Here is a 17,591-nt window from a genome sequence, read left to right as displayed (position 1 = left end):
CTCTAAAATTTTCCAGTGTGTGAGTGGGTCCTTTGCAGTCATTTGCATGTGAAGTTTGTCACGGCAGGATACCCTATTAGAGACTCAAAATTCCCCTGGTCATGAGTTAAGAAAATATGGAAACGCTTCACGATCACGCGTGTCATCCTTGTTCAGGGGCCATGCTAATCTTCTCTGTATCGTATCCAATTTTGCATATGTCGTTAGCTAACTAACCACAAGCTGAGAAGAACAGGGCCTGATTTTTGGACCCCTCTTGGCTTTTAGAACACTGCAAAACGGTGCTGCCTGAACAGCCACTGCTTCTGACAGGTAAAATTAATTGTTGCCCACACTAAAATAAGTCTTTGCTGGTGGGGGGGACAGAGAACAATTTCCCCAGCACCTCTGCTCTTAGGTAGATGTCAGGCACTGAAATGTTATTTCTCTGCCACTGACTGGTCTCAGTTCATTAACCCAAACCCCGGTCTCAGTTAATGAATTGAGAATAATCAGTGACAGAATTGATTGACTTAAACTCAGTGGCTAGCACCATCACCCGGCAGATGTTGAAGAAGAGCCATAACCATTATTCACACTTCCGATATGGCAAATATTTCATTTTCGACAATTTTGTATTAGGGATAGCATATATTTTATATTGTTCACTCAAGTGCTATGACGGTCTGACAGGAAATTCAATCACCTCCAATAGTCTGTACTTCTTTGGACATAAACCAGGGGAGAGCGCGTACGCAGTCCCCCACTACCACAAATTATGCAGTCGAGATTCCCACATTTGGGGAATTCGCAAAGGTCAGCACAGCCGGGGTGCAATGGCCAAGCCTCACTCTGGGTGAACCTCCTTCATGATCAAGGTATCCCCCCTGCCAGGTAAGTATGATGTGGAGCGGTCTAAGTCAAGCACTTGTTCCAGACTGTCATATGAGCGTGTGTTGGCCTTTTCGGGTCCAAAGCCCACACAGTTCTTGAGTTATACTGTGGTGGCTTTCAATGGTAGAATGTCAAAAATCAGGACACCTTCAGTCGATCATCTGATTGCCCCAGCAGAAGAAGCATTTATTTCAAAGATCAAATTGACATGCTGTCCACTTATCGAGCAGTCCCCCACTACCACAAATTATGCAGTCGAGATTCCCACATTTGGGGAATTCGCAAAGGTCAGCACAGCCGGGGTGCAATGGCCAAGCCTCACTCTGGGTGAACCTCCTTCATGATCAAGGTATCCCCCCTGCCAGGTAAGTATGATGTGGAGCGGTCTAAGTCAAGCACTTGTTCCAGACTGTCATATGAGCGTGTGTTGGCCTTTTCGGGTCCAAAGCCCACACAGTTCTTGAGTTATACTGTGGTGGCTTTCAATGGTAGAATGTCAAAAATCAGGACACCTTCAGTCGATCATCTGATTGCCCCAGGAGAAGAAGCATTTATTTCAAAGATCAAATTGACATGCTGTCCACTTATCGAGCGCTGAACATTTCAACAGAACACGTCTGGCTTTTCTCAACTCTCATTCAAATCTGGGCCTTTATATAGTTTCAACATTGCACTGTGTGGATGTATGTGCACGACTGGATGCTCTGAAGAATTTCCTGGAAGTTCTTGGCCTGTGACCCGATTGCGTGCGAGTGGGCCTTAAAGACCCTGTTTTCGACAAGACTTGTACTTGACTTCCAGCCTGTGAACACACTGTTATTGCCAAGATGTGTACGTGGCTTCCAGCCTGTGAACACCTTGTTATTGCCAAAATATGTACGTGACTTCCAGCCTGCTTGCTCTGTGTTATCAATTATTGTGAGCTTAAGGTCACAATAACCTAAGGCAACACAATTTGCTTCTACATTCCCTCCTGTAGTTCATTGAAAACGAAGTACTAATGAGATTTTGCATAGTGATGGAAATATTACGCAACTAAGTGCACTTACGTGTATGTGAAGTTTAAATGAAACGGTATCTAAGTGTTACCGACGCAACCCAGTATGGATGCAAGTTGCGAAAAAAACAAATTAAATGAAAATTAAAGTGTCATGATTAATAACAAAACCAAAGTGAATAACGAAACAAAGTGAATATTACTGAACCTTCAAAGAAAGATCATCATTTTCCACATGGCCATGATTTGATTAGTATGGGATCGAAAACCCCTTTTTCGTCCTGTGGGTATCTTTCTCTTTCATTTCATACTCATGTAAGAGCAAACTATCCCATCGACCCATGCTTCCCCCAAACATCCATCCTTCCTCCGGCGTCGGCCGTAGCACAAATCGCATCCTGACCATGTTACTCACGATGATCTGTGAAACCAACACTGTTTGAACCCTTCGACCCAATCTGGATATTACTTAATATGTGAAAGATAACTATTCAAAACATTTCAAATAACTCGAACTTAGTTATAGTGTATCGTAGTATATAAGGCTAGGTAAATGAAAGGAAAAAAGAAAAAAATAAGAAAAAAAAGAAAAAGTAAGTCAGTCAGTCAGTAGTCTCAGTCCCCAGTCCTCTAAACAGCCGCCCATGTATAGCTTACCATGTAAAATAATAAGACAGTAATACAGATTATAATGTAGAATATTAATGGCATAATATAGAGTATAATGCAGGATAATGGAACGTTACATCATCAAGATTATTTTACTGAATACAAAATGATTTATGCTGGTAATTTCTTCTTATCTTTGAAAAATCAAAAATATAGTTCTTTCACTTCAGGGGCTTGTCCCTGGCCTTCAAAGCATGAACACAGGAGCATGTGTTCACGCCTTCAGCATTCTTGCAGCGGCTGTTGGATGGTTCATAGTTGGGCAGTCCCTGGTCCTGGGTCGGTCGTCATCCATTTGTAAACCGTCATCGTTATCCATCTCATCATAATAGGCAAGATGCAACACACAAGCAGAAAAAACACAATTGTCACAATCACCCCAGTCTTAACTGCAAGTGTTCCCCATTCTCCTAAAATTTGCTCCAGGCTCTTTAAGGACAAACCACTATGGCCAGCATTTTGTTGCATTTCTATTTTTAGCTTGTTTAGTTTAGTCAATACTGTGTGAAAGGTTCCTGTTGGTGCAGTATTCAAAGGTATGTAAGTACAGCATTCGGTACCAATAAGATGACAAACTCCTCCCATTTTGGCTAAAATATAATCTAAAGCTTGTCTATTTTAAATTGCCATTCTACTGGTCTCATGTAATTGGTCACCTATTGCCATAAATCCTTTCACTGTGAAGTTAACCATTCTTTGTTGATTATAGTAAACATAGTTAATCCATTCAACGTTTTTATTAATTGCAACCCAAGGCACAATGGATTCTAGTCCTGCAAGGACCTCCTGTCGTGCTTTGAATTCATTTGGGATACCTCTAAGCTGTCCAGTTAAATCCAAATAAACCTCTTCATTAAGTCCGTAATTCTGTATGCTTCTGCGAGATCTTGTTTTGTTGCTCTCTAACCCAATAAAGTCTTTAACTCCTTCATACACTAGGGTAATGGGTACCTTCATTCTAACTAAGGCACAGAGTCCAACCCACTTAAGGGGTAAGGTGTTTACCAGAATATCTTAACCGCACATCCAGTAACTGTCTGCTACTGGGTATGTTTGATCTCCTAAGAAAAACAAAGTTGGGATCGTCATAGTTATATTTTCACATTGTTGTTCCGCAAAGTCAAAGTTTTCATACCATATGGGTTTTTCTACAAAAACAGGAGTTACATTTGCATGTTTAAACCATGACACCACCCATGTTGTATTGCATTTCACTGTAGTATTACCTACACTGATTCCTCCATTGTCTGCAAAAACCTCCACTGGCGAAACATTCGTATTCTGCACTATAATCAATTTCATAATTAGTAGGTGGGGTACCTTGTGTGGTGCTGAGGTTAAATTCAGCACACAAAGACTCAAATCTGTGTCCCTCCCAGTTTTCCAAGTATTGATGAGAATTTTGTGAACCATACAATAGTCTGCAACTTATCCCGCACATAGGTAATTTAAAGAATGACACAACATCATTTCCGGGAGTAAACTCACCTTTTTGACATTTACTTCTTTGCACCTCTGCACATTCTACAGAATTGTATTTTTCTGGAATAACAATCTGGGCTCCTCCAGGAGCACCGGAACAGATTAAACAATCATTTGCTGTTAATTCTTTAGCCGTATACCATAACCAATTATACCATGTATTCTGAACTGCCCTTTGCCATAGAGCATCACCTCTTGGTCTAAACCCATACCATCTAATGTCATGCAATCTATTCACAGATCTTGGGGTAGCAATATTTGTATGGCGTGCATTATAAAATGTATCAAGGTCTCCCTGATAATCGCGACAGCCCTGATTTTCAGAACAACCAAACTTGTTTGGTCGATCAACCTTTCTGGTTGTTCCTTCTTCTACAGGTGGCAGTGTCACCACTACAGTCTCCTCTTTTAATGGTAATTGGTCGTCTACATTATTTGGTTGGTTATTATTTTGGGATGTTTTGGCATCGTCTTCTTCCTGTTTGACATCATCTGCTGAGATGCGTGTTGATTGATGACCTACTTCTATATTTGTCATGATGGGTTCACTAAAAGCGACCCAAGAATGCAGAACACCACTGACGGACACAGGGTTGAAAGTTTAACAAGTTTATTTGCACAAGCATACAGAATGTACTGGTTCAGGTTCGGGGCCTGGATACTGGTTCACCGGAGTCTGCGTGAGAGACAGTTCAGTTAGCGTTGCCAAAAGAGGTTTGATTTCCAGAAGCTTACTGATTGTACCTTGAGGGTTCTTGAGGTTTAGCTTTGGGGGAGTCTCTGTTGGATCTGGAGAGGAGTTCATCAGCAGAGTCCGCTAGCTGCTTCAGCTTTCACTTCTAGAAATGCACAGACCTTGGCTTTGGGTTTTCCAGCTCTTAGCCCTGAGCTGCTTGGAGGTTCTCTAAGGTTCTTCAGGTTTGGCTCAGAGGGTCGGCTCAGCAGGTTAGCTCTTCCTGAGCTTCTCGGAGGAGACACTGTTTTCCTGGAAGACAGAGACAATGGTTAGAATCCAGGCTGGATTCAAAGTAATAAAGTTTCACTGAGGATCTAGGCTTAAGCGCTGACCAACTGGAACAACACTGCGGCGTTGAGGCAAGGTCTGAAGACAGCTTAAGTAGTGGATGCTATGATGGTCTTGATGAGCTGCAGCTGTGCAGGAGGCTCCCTCAGAGGATCCACGGCGGACTCTGTTGGAGAAAGGTGGAATTTGTCCAGCTCCCAACAATATTATCATTAGCATTCCTCCCTTCCTTATTTGGGGAAGGCGTTGTTTTAAAGGTTGTAGTCGTCACGCTAGCTATGGTAGGTGTCTCTCCTGTGGGTGGAGGGTCATCTATTTTAGTGGGAATTCGGGGTGATGGGCCCTTATTATGCTCTTCACTAGAAATCGGGAGCTGTTCAAATTTTGGAAGGTCTGCATCTCTACGTCCTACTTGATCTCCATGTCCTGGTGTTGTCATAGAAATGTCATCCTCTGGAGGAAGATTTGGAGAGCATGTATCATCCTCTAGAAGAGTCTCGTCTTCTGGGGTTGCCCATAGAAGACTGGACTCTATTCTCTCACCATCTGTTGATTCTACTCTTAACTCATATTCCTTCCCTATCAGGAAAGCTATCGCATCTGCTTCAACAAACACACCACAATTCGTCTTTCTAACCCCTAGGTTACAGTTTATACCTTTTTCATCCTGTATCTTTTCATCAGGGAATGCAAATGAACCACACATTTGGCGTCTGTTAACGCCAGGCAACAAGCTAAAAATGATGAAGTTTCTTTTTGATAGGTCATAGTCTGCATCTTTATCTGCAACCTTTATCATTATTCTTCCTTTTGCCTTAGTTACTTCACTGTCTAAATCAGTTATCCTTATGTGAGTGAGCTCACCTTCTCCTTGTACCTTTGCGTTTGTATTAGGGTTAGTCATTAACATGTTATAAGTATAAGTGTTGTCATATGCTAACCTGGGTTCTATTTTTACTACTATATCAAAACCAAAGTCCGTTATATAAAACGTGATTTTACAGGGACCTGCTGTCCTTACTTCTCTGTCTTCTTCCTGTCGTCTCCCACACAATACCCTCGAGTCATGTTTTACTTCTGCTTCAAAAAGAGTGTTAGAGTCGAGGACGGCCTCAGTATCAACTATCCCAGCTTTCCATATCCACTTTAATTTTGCTTGTCTAATCGTGCGTTTTTTATTGATAAATATTGGACTGTTTGAACTTTTGCTAAAACTAGTATGTTCTATTTTGGCTGGCAGAAATAGTGGCATGTGCTTGTCTGGATTGTCATTGCGTGTGTTGTACTTATCTAATTGTTTGGAGATGGATCCCTCCTGTGATGCTGTCATCACACGTCGTCTGGCCAGAAGCTTCTTGGTCTTTGGTCTTCTGTAGTCAGGTCTCAGGATTGGGACTTCTCGTCGTTCAGTCGAGATTGGCTGGTTCCGTGGTGGCTGTTGCACACTGCGACAGTCCATCTCTGTCTTCGCTGTCACCAGGTTCAGCACTTCTGCCAACACCCATAGTTGAACAAGTTTCAATAACATCCTCATCGTCACCACCTGTTTGTTCACACACTTCACTTCTACCTTCTTCACTTCGTCTTTCATATGAAGTTTAGTGCAGTGACTGAGGTGGTACCAAACGTTACTCCCCTCTATTTGTATTGCGGTTGGAGTTGCTCGCGTGACCTCATGTGGACCGTCCCATCTCACGTCACTCCACTTGCGCCAGAACCGCTTAACAAAAACCTGGTCCCCTGGCTCCACTGGTTTTTTCACCACAGTCTCTGGAGTGGATTGTCTGGCCTTTTCCTGCAAATAGATAGCTCTATGGATGGCAGTTAGTTGTTCAACATAACTTTTCATCTCTGTTTGCATTTGTTCAAGAGCAGAGCCCTCAAATGGCAGCCTCCATTGAGGCACAGGCATTGGTCTGCCAGTAAGCATTTCATGCGGGGTTAAATGTGTACTTCTATGAACTTGCATGCGGTAGCTCATAAGTGCTCTTGGCAAAGCATCAACCCAGTTAAGCTTAGTGGAAGCACATATCTTCAGTAATTTAGCTTTCAAAGTACCGTTAATTCGTTCCACGATGCCTTGGCTTTGAGGGTGGTAAACCGCACCCAGTCGCTGCTTGATCTGCAACTTTTTCAACACACCTTTTAATGTTTTCTGTACAAAAGCTGGACCGTTATCGGAACTTATTTCAGAGGGTATCCCAAACCTTGGAATCACCTCATTTGCCAAAAACTTGATTGCTGTTTCTGCTCCCATTGTTTTTGATGGAACAGCCTCAACCCAACGGCTGAATCGATCAATAACAACATCTTTTACCATTGACAGATTTTATCATGTCAACATAGTCCATCACCAGGTGTTTAAAGGGTCCTTCTGGAACTGGTATGTGACCTGTTGGTGATTTAATGCCTTTTCGAACGTTATGTTGTGCACATATTTCACATTGGCTTAAAGTTTCGTCAACCAATGATCGCATGTATGGAGACCAATAACCTAGTTCGTTCAACTTGTTCAACACCTTTCCTCTATCACAATGATCTGGTCCATGTGATTCTGAAATTAACACTGTCAAAAGTGCCACTGGTGCCACCAAATGGCCAGTCTGTGACCTCCACAAACCTTTGTCACTTTCTGTACAACTTATTTTCGCCCAAAGAGCCCGTTCAGCTGGACTCGCTTCCTGTTGCATCAGAAATAAGTCTCCAGGTGTCACAAGAGGTTCTAAAGATGTGACTGTTGCTATAACAGCGGTCTGGCGCCTGGATGCCTTCTTAGCGGCTTCGTCTGCTGCATTGTTTCCCTTCACCGTCAACTCACTGCCTCTCATATGCGCCTTACACTTTACTATTGCCAGTTTAGAAGGAAGCATCATTGCAGCGATCAGTTCTGTCAGTTGTGTTTTATGTTGTACTGGAGTACCGTCTGCTCTCCTGAAACCTCTCTGCTTCCACACAGCAGCGAACAGATAACAGACACCATGTGCATAAGCTGAATCTGTATAAATCTTTGCTACTTTTCCTTTTGCTAACTTACATGCTTCTGTCAGAGCTTTAAGCTCTGCCAACTGAGCTGAGCAAGGTTGCTCGCACATTTCAGCTTTAACTGTCACAAAATCATTACCTTTCTGTTCGACCACTGCAAATCCTGCATGGCTACCCAAGTGATCCCTGAAACAGGAACCATCAACAAAGTATGTAACTTCAGCATTCATTAGCGGGCTCGACTCCAAGTCTGGTCTTAGTCTGGTATACTTCATTGTTTCTGCTAGACACTCATGAGGTTATCCCTCAAATGGGAGAGGGATAGTGTTGGCAGGGTTTGTAGTGTGACATCTTTGGTTGGTTATGTCTGGATATGTCAGAAGTGGCATATACTGTAAGCATCTTGCCTGTGTTATTACAAATTTACCATGGTTTATCAATTCAGCGATCTTGTGGTGTGTCAAGATCATCACTGGATAACCCATAGTGATGGTGGCAGCTTGCTAGTCCCTGATAACATGGTGGCCATCCTTGTGCCACATTGTCCAGTTTAGTACTATAGTAGGCGATAGCCTGTTTTCGACGACCCTCACAGCTTTCCTGCATTAGTACTGCTGAAACATACATGTCTTGTCTTTTAGCCACATATAGGTACAATTTTTTTTCATAGTCTGGCATTGCCAGTGTTGGTGCAGTCTGCATGTCTTGTTTTAGTGATTCTGGTGTCCATTTCAGTAAAGCTTTTAGTGACTGGTTCTCTGACTCCTTCATGAGTTCTCTAAGTGGCGCTGTTTTTTCTGCATAGCCATCTATCCAGTCTGCATTGAAACCTGTCATTCCCAGGAACGTCATCATCTCACCGACTGTTCTTGGGCATGGGGCTTTACTCACACCTTCCAGCTGAGAAGGCGAGATGGCAATACTGCCTTGCGAAATCTGTCTACCTAAGTATTCAACTTGCGGTTGACAGTATTGTAGTTTTGTTTGTGAAACCTTGTGTCCTCCTTCAGCCAATCGCTGAAGTACTTTTATGGAGTCTTGATGACAGTCCTCCAATGTTGGTGCACATATTAATAAGTCGTCTACATACTGTAGAAGGGTGCTTTTCATTTCAAGTCAACGTTCACTATTGGCTGTGGGGGCTGAGCAGGTGCTTGTAGTTTTATTGGATTAGTCTCTGTCTGGGTCCGGCTAGCTGGCGGTGCGGCCACTTCCCCAGTTGACATCAGTGATGCCTGAGTTTTGGCTTTTGCTTTTTCTTGGAGCTCTCCCAATTGTAATTGTGCCAGCTTCCTCTGGACCGCCTTTTCCTGGTCCTTAGCCTTCTGCTCATCTTTTCTGTATTTTTCCACAGCATGCACTACATGATCTCGGAACTCTCTGTGTGGCATTGATGTTAGTCCCACTACATCCTCGAGTCTGCTACGCACTGGTGGTGGCATAACTTCAACAATGGCATTGCGAAACAGGGTGGTGAGCACTGGACTGTTCTCAATTTCTTCCTCAGTCTCTTGTTTCCACCTCTTTAATTGCCTTGCAACATATGTAGCAGGGTTCTCTGCTTCATCAAGCGTCTCTCCTCTGAGAGCCTTTGGGTCAACTTTAGTTGGGTATTCTGCTCTTAAAGCTTTCCACAGAGCAGTTCGAAAAGCGTTAAATTCAATGCCATCGGCTCTGTGACTCAGCATCCAGCGTAGCTGTGTTTCAAAATGTTTTCCATAGCTGGTACGCCAAGGCTGTGAGCCCAAACGGCTTTAATGTCTCCAAGTGCAAGCAATTTTCCTGTTGTTTCTTCCTCAAAAACTTTTATCCATTTGTTTGCACCTTCATTAATGTCAGGCAATCTGCTGACGAGCCCGACGAGGTCACCAGAAGCCCATGGAACATAGTGGGCAACTTGGCCTTTAATTAAAATTGGTGCCATGATACCTGCTTGAAATCTATCAGGTCGTTTAATGTGAGGCCTCAGTCTCATTTCCACGTCTCCTGCGTCTGCCATAGGCACGGCCCATCGTCTTATTGGCCTTGGAGGATCCGCTGCAGCTGTGGCCCCCCCATCGGTGGAGTTAATTGGTTCTGCTGCTTGCATATTAGTGGTTTGTTTTTCAATCTCTTTTTCCATTTCCTCAATTAGTGAATAGTCCTTCTCTCTTTCATCACCTTGTTCAAAATCATAAAAGTCTATCCAATATGTATCTCCTTTTGTTTTCCCATCATGTTCTGCATAACAGTTTATGATTTTGGTAGCTCCTTCTGGTCTTGAACTACCCCTGTGCACGGTTTGGGAAGCTTTTTGACCTGTAGGCTTATCCATTCTGCTGGTACTGCAGAATTTTGGTTGCATATCTGCTAATGTAATTGGAGAGACTCTACTCCTCTGGCCTGATGCATGTTGAGCAGCATCGGTCACGATCTGACTTCCTCCTCTGGCTGAGTTACTTTGGACAACATCAGCCTGTGGCTGACACCCTCCTGTGTCATGACCAGAACGACTTTGAGCATTAGTGTGCTCTTTAACGTCGCACACTCCAGTAGCACGTGGTAAGTTTTGAAAAGAATCGTCTTGTTCAGCAGCTGGGTCTCTTTGGCTGCAATCATCATTTCTGTATCCAAAGTCACCAACTATATTTAGCGTCCCAGTCAGTGATGGATATATGCCAGAATATTTCAGCTCGTCGCCTTTTTCCTCTGATTGCTTTTTTATTTCCATGAGTTGTTTCTTTAAGGTACTCCTGTATTGTTTTCCCTCATCTCTGAAGAAATCTAAAATCTTTAGCTCAAGCTCTCGTTTTTCTCGTCTTTTCTTTGATTTATCTTTTGCCTTGTAGTCTGAGATCCTTATTTCCATTTCATCACACAGATGTGGATCAAAGCTACCGTTTTCTGGCCAGGGTTGTGAGAGATGTTTGGTACGATTGTGCCACTTCTGAGAAACTTTTGGAATTTGTGCAACATATTCTGGATGCTTCAGTCCAATAATCACTGTCGGCAGATTAGACATTTTGTATTATTTTATTTATTTATTTATCGTTCTATTTTACTTCAAAAGGGTTTAGGGTTTTGAAGTTGAAAGTGTTTAGTTATATCAATAGCCTTTTGTTGTATAAATGCTAGGTTAAACTGTCATGCAGTACTTTAGTGTTGCTGCACGAGCCCTTTAATGTTCTAACTTAAACCTGTATTATAGATAAGGCCTTTAGGAATGTGTAGTTATATACTAATTTTTAAAGTTCACACTTAAAATAGGGATCAGAGAAAATGAAACAATAAACCAGACACCGAGCCAGCAATGAAAGCTTGCAATTGAAATCAGAAAAAAAAAACAAATCTTTGTCTGCAATTTAAGTTCACACAATGGAGCACTATGTTAAAACGTTATTTACCACACACAATATCTTCATAATGTTAAAAAAAAGGAATAGCGAACCAAGCTTCTGTATTTGAGAAAGGCGGGGTTGTGAGTCTGAGCACAAGTGGGAGGGGGAGAGAGATGGTAACCTGAAACTTAGAGGTGGGAGGTGGGGTAAAAGAGGAGTGGTGAGGGAGGGGAGGAGAAAGAGAGAGAGAGAGATTGGGAGGAGAAAGGGAGGAGAAAAGGTGGGTAGAGCGAGAGCGGGAGAGAGAGAGTGGGAGGAGAAAGCGAGAGAGAGAGAGAGTGGGAGGAGAAAGGGAGGAGAGAGGGTGGGTGACTGTTGAAAGAAAAAAAAGGAAGAAAAACTTACAATTCTTTGCCGTAACTTAAAACAACCAACTTTGTTATATCCGCACCGTATGTGACAATTCGCTTTATAATATTTGACAACTTTTCAACCCAGAATGTCTAAACATATGACACAGTTAAGCCTTTCATTGGAACGAGCAAACGGACACTTTTTCACAGCAGTCAGGCACATGCAGATTTAGAAAATGTGACGCAGCAAGCAATAAAAGTTGAAGCAGACGTCTTTTGCAAATTTACAGTGATCACTTTCTTTCTTAGTTTAATCTTAAATGTTTTTTAGATTTATTTATCCAATTCTTTTCTCTGTCAACTTTATCTCTTTATATTTTAGACTCTTGAATACCTACCTTATTGCCTCGGGACACTGTTTTCAGCCGAATTAAATTACAGTGAGTGATTAAGCAGATTCGATTACAGATCTGATGGAAGTTTTAAATTTGAACAGATGTTTTAGTGCGCGCTTAGATTTCTTATCACCAAATACTCTTGCAAACAGCACCAGTCACACGTTCACCTCAGAGCTCTTAGACATTCATACCATTACATGCCATGGCAATTAATTGGTTGTGCACAGAATTCTTTAACTTCACAGACCCAAGCAGCTAATTTAAACTAATTTGCATGCACTTTTCAACTCTTTTATCAACTTTTCGGTCTGACAACATCAACACAGAACCAAGCTGCCCTGCTATTTCTTTCTCCGGAGATAAGCAACTTCAACAACTGAGATCTCAATATAGTCCTCTAGACTCAGGCCTTTTCTTAACAACAACAGTCGAACTGCCACTCAGCGACATGTTCTAGGAAATTTATTTCCTCACTAGAATGAGATATACATAATAGTTGCATCATTCATAATGATACATCACTTATAATCCGTGACCGCCAGTTTCCACCAATTTCTATGAAGTTATGGTGCAATCTCGCTTCAGCAGATTACTATTAATCATCAAATAATCCGAGCCAGTTCTTGACAGCTACTATTTGTCTCAAGATGCCAATTTATGCTGCAGCAAACATCCAGTGGCAAACAGACAATCGCCTGATACAGTTAGATGTGCGGGTAGCTTCCAAACAGCTTAAGTGATCTGCTTTATATCAGTCATTAAAATGGGAGCAAGGGATTTAACTCACCGTCTCCTGATGACTTTCTTCAGTGATCCTGAAGTTGGAGGGGGGCCCCACAGTTTACTGCCGCTGGTTGGAAGCCTCCGCACGTTAATGGTCCCAGTTCTTTTCTCAGCCAGGCCAATGCATCAAATGTAGTGGCTTTCAATGGTAGAATGTCAAAAATCAGGACACCTTCAGTCGATCATCTGATTGCCCCAGGACGGGAGAAGAAGCATTTATTTCAAAGATCAAATTGACATGCTGTCCACTTATCGAGCGCTGAACATTTCAACAGAACACATCTGGCTTTTCTCAACTCTTATTCAAATCTGGGTGTTTATATAGTTTCAACATTGCACTGTGTGGATGTATGTGCACGACTGGACGCTCTGAAGAATTTCCTGGAAGTTCTTGGCCTGGGACCCGATTGCGTGCGAGTGGGCCTTAAAGACCCTGTTTTCGCCAAGACTTGTACTTGACTTCCAGCCTGTGAACACACTGTTATTGCCAAGATGTGTACGTGGCTTCCAGCCTGTGAACACCTTGTTATTGCCAAAATATGTACGTGGCTTCCAGCCTGCTTGCTCTGTGTTATCAATTATTGTGAGCTTAAGGTCACAATAACCTAACGCAACACAATTTGCTTCTACAATACACTCTAAGAATTTTCCAGTGTGTGAGTGGGCCCTTTGCAGTCATTTGCATGTGAAGTTTGTCACGGCAGGATACCCTATTAGAGACTCAAAATTCCCCTGGTCATGAGTTAAGAAAATATGGAAACGCTTCACGATCACGCGTGTCATCCTTGCGCAGGGGCCATGCTAATCTTCACTGTATTGTATCCAATTTTGCATATGTCACTAGCTAACTATCGACAAGCTGAGAAGAACAGGGCCTGATTTTTGGACTCCTCTTGGCTTTGAGAACACTGCAAAAGGGTGCTGCCTGAACAGCCACTGCTTCTGACAGGTAAAATTAATTGTTGCCCACACTAAAATAAGTCTTTGTTGGTGGGGGGGACAGAGAACAATTTCCCCAGCACCTCTGCTCCTAGGTAGATGTCAGGCACTGAAATGTTATTTCTCTGCCACTGACTGGTCTCAGTTCATTAGCCCTAACCCCGTTCTAAGTTAATGAATTGAGAATATTCAGTGACAGAATTGATTGACTTAAACTCAGACAAGCTGGGCTTGTCTATGTGGTTTCTTTCAATAGTAGAATCTCAAAAATCAGGACACCTTCAGTCGATCATCTGATTGCCCCAGGACGGGAGAAGAAGCATTTATTTAAAAGATCAAATTGACATGCTGTCCACTTATCGAGTGCTGAACATTTCAACAGAACACATCTGGCTTTTTCTCAACTCTCATTCAAATCTGGGCATTTATATAGTTTCAACATTGCACTGTGTGGATGCACGTGCACGACTGGACGCTCTGAAGAACTCCCTGGAAGTTCTTGGCCTGTAACCCGATTGCGTGCAAGTGGGCCTTAAAGACCCTGTTTTACCCTGATTTGTATGTGACTTCCAGCCTGTAAACACCCTGTTATTGCCAAGAGTTGTACGTGACTTCCAGCCTGCTTGCTCGGTGTTATCAAGTGAGCTTAAGGTCACAATAACATAAGGCAACACAATTTGCTTCTATATTCCCTCCTGTAGTTCATTGAAAATGAAATACTAATGAGATGTTGCATAGTGATGGTAATATTATGCAACTAAGTGCACTTACGTGTACGTGAAATGATATCTAAGTTTTACCAACGCAGCCCAGTATGGATGCAAGTTGAGAAAAAACAAATTAAATGAAAAGTAAAGTATCATGATTAATAACAAAACTAAAGTGAATATCAAAACAGAGTGAATATTACTGAACCTTCAAAGAAAGATCATCATTTTCCACATGGCCATGATTCGATTAGTATGGGATCGAAAACCCCTTTTTCGTCCTGTGGGCATCTTACTCTTTCATTTCATACTCATGTAAGAGGAAACTATCCCATCGACCCATGCTTCCCCCAAACATCCATCCTTCCTCCGGCGTCGGCCGTAGCACAAATCGCATCCTGACCATGCTACTCACGATGATCTGTGAAACCAACACTGTTTGAACTCTTCAACCCAATCTTGATATTACTTAATATGTGAAGGATAACTATTCAAAACATTTCAAATAACTCGAACTTAGTCATAGTGTGTCGTAGTATATAAGGCTAGGTAAATGAAAGGAAAAAAGAAAAAATAAGTAAGTCAGTCAGTCAGTAGTCTGAGTCCCAAGTCCTCTAAACAGCCGCCTATGTATAGCTTACCATGTAAAATAATAAGACAGTAATAAAGATTATAATGCAGAATAATAATGGCATAATACAGATTATAATGCAGGATAATGGAACATTACATCCATGTTGTCATCAGGATTATTTTACTAAATACAAAATTATTTATGCTAGTGATCTCTTCTTATCTGTGAAAAATCAAAAATATAGTTGTTTCACTTCAGGGGCTTGTCCCTGGCCTTCAAAGCATGAACACAGGAGCACGCGTTCACGCCTTCAGCATTCTTGCAGCGGCTGTTGATGGTTCATAGTTGGGCAGTCCCTGGTCCCAGGTCGGTCATCATCCATTTGTAAACCGTCATCAATATCCATATCCTCATAATAGGCAAGATGCAACACACAAGCAGAAAAAACACAATAAGTGTAATTGTCACAATTACCCCAGTCTTAACTGCAAGTGTTCCCCATTCTCCTAAAATTTGCTCCAGGCTCTTTAAGGACAAACCACTAGTTTAGCTAATACTGTGTGAAAGGTTCCTGTTGGTGCAATGTTCAAAGGTATGTAAGTACAGCATTCGGTACCAATAAGATGACAAACTCCTCCCATTTTGGCTAAAATATAATCTAAAGCTTGTCTATTTTGAATTGCCATTCTACTGGTCTCATGTAATTGGTCACCTAAGGCCATAAATCCTTCCACTGTGAAGTTAACCATTCTTTGCTGATTATAGTAAACATAGTTTATCCATTCAACGTTTTTATTAATTGCAACCCAAGGCACAATGGATTCTAGTCCTGCAAGCACCTCATGTCGCGCTTTAAATTCATTTGGGATACCTCCAGGCTGTCCCATTAAATCGAGATAAACCACTTCATTAAGTCCGTAATTCCGTATACTTCTGCGAGATCTTGTTTTGTTGCTTTCTAACCCAATTGAGTCTTTAACTCCTTCATACACTAGGGTAATGGGTACTTTCATTCTTACTAAGGCACAGAGTCCAACCCACTTAAGGGGTAAGGTGTTTACCAGAATATCTTCACCGCACATCCAGTAACTGTCTGCTACTGGGTATGTTTGATCTCCTAAGAAAAATAAAGTTGGGATCGTCATAGTTATATTTTCACATTGTTGTTCCGCAAAGTCAAAGTTTTTATACCATATGGGTTTTTCTACAAAAACAGGAGTTACATTTGCATATTTAAACCATGACACCACCCATGTTGTATTGCATTTCACTGTAGTATTACCTACATTGATTCCTCCATTGTCTGCAAAACCTCCACTGGCGAAACATTTGTATTCTGCACTATAATCAATTTCATAATTAGTAGGTGGGGCACCTTGTGTGGTGCTGAGGTTAAATTCAGCACACAAAGACTCAAATCTGTGTCCCTCCCAGTTTTCCAAGTATTGATGAGAGTTTCGTGAACCATACAATAGTCTGCAACTTATCCCGCACATAGGTAATTTAAAGAATGACACAACATCATTTCTGGGAGTAAACTCACCTTTTTGACATTTACTTCTTTGCACCTCTGCACATTCTACAGAATTGTATTTTTCTGGAATAACAATCGGGGCTCCTCCAGGAGCACCGGAACAGATTAAACAATCATTTGCTGTTTATTCCTTAGCCGTATACCATAACCAATTATACCATGTATTCTGAACTGCCCTTTGCCATAGAGCATCACCTCTTGGTCTGAACCCATACCATCTAATGTCATGTAATCTATTCACAGATCTTGGGGTAGCAATATCTGTATGGCGTGCATTATAAAATGTATCAAGGTCTTCCTGATAATCGCGACAGCCCTGATTTTCAGAACAACCAAACTTGTTTGATCCCCCAAGCTTTCTGGTTGTTCCTTCTTCTACAGGTGGCGGTGTCACCACTACAGTCTCCTGATTTAATGGTAGTTGGTCATCTACATTATTTGGTTGGTTATTATTTTGGGATGTTTTGGCATCGCCTTCTTCCTGTTTGACATCATCTGCTGAGATGCGTGTTGATTGATGATCTACTTCTGTCTGCTTATCTATATTATCATTAGCATTCCCCCCTTCCTTATTTGGGGAAGGCGTTGTTTTAAAGGTTGTGGTCGTCGCGCTAGCTGTGGTAGGTGTCTCTCGTGTGGGTGGAGGGTCATCTATTTTAGTGGGAATTCGGGGTGATGGGCCCTTATTATGCACTTCACTAGAAATCAGGAGCTGTTCTAATTTTGGAAGGTCTGCATCTCTACGTCCTATTTGATCTCCATGTCCTGGTGTTGTCATAGAAATGGTATCCTCTGGAGGAAGATTTGGAGAGCATGTATCGTTCTCTGGAAGAGTCTCATCTTCCGGGATTGCCCATAGAAGACTGGACTCTATTCTCTCACCATCTGTTGATTCTACTCTTAACTCATATTCCTTCCCTATCAGGAAAGCTATCGCATCTGCTTCAACAAACACACCA

The 17,591-nt window shown here is 42.0% G+C and overlaps 3 non-coding genes and 1 pseudogene across 3 annotated transcripts; all 4 read right to left on the bottom strand.

The window, feature by feature from the left end:
• Nucleotides 1-111: 111 nt before the first annotated feature.
• Nucleotides 112-219, bottom strand: LOC119780538. The gene has a single exon (XR_005280412.1). It is a non-coding gene; the product is annotated as a U6 spliceosomal RNA (small nuclear RNA).
• A 498-nt stretch (nt 220-717) lies between these two features.
• Nucleotides 718-881, bottom strand: LOC119780537. Its single transcript, XR_005280411.1, has one exon. It is a non-coding gene; the product is annotated as a U1 spliceosomal RNA (small nuclear RNA).
• A 213-nt stretch (nt 882-1,094) lies between these two features.
• LOC119780542 lies at nt 1,095-1,246 on the bottom strand (annotated as a pseudogene).
• Nucleotides 1,247-13,626: 12,380 nt separating this feature from the next.
• Nucleotides 13,627-13,734, bottom strand: LOC119780539. The gene has a single exon (XR_005280413.1). It is a non-coding gene; the product is annotated as a U6 spliceosomal RNA (small nuclear RNA).
• Between the last annotated feature and the right edge of the window lie 3,857 nt (nt 13,735-17,591).

Source organism: Cyprinodon tularosa, unplaced genomic scaffold (genome assembly GCF_016077235.1).
Source record: "Cyprinodon tularosa strain WSP-4 unplaced genomic scaffold, ASM1607723v1 ctg1618, whole genome shotgun sequence".
In the NCBI taxonomy this organism is placed as follows: Eukaryota; Metazoa; Chordata; class Actinopteri; order Cyprinodontiformes; family Cyprinodontidae; genus Cyprinodon; species Cyprinodon tularosa.
This window is presented reverse-complemented; position numbering and strand designations above follow the sequence as displayed.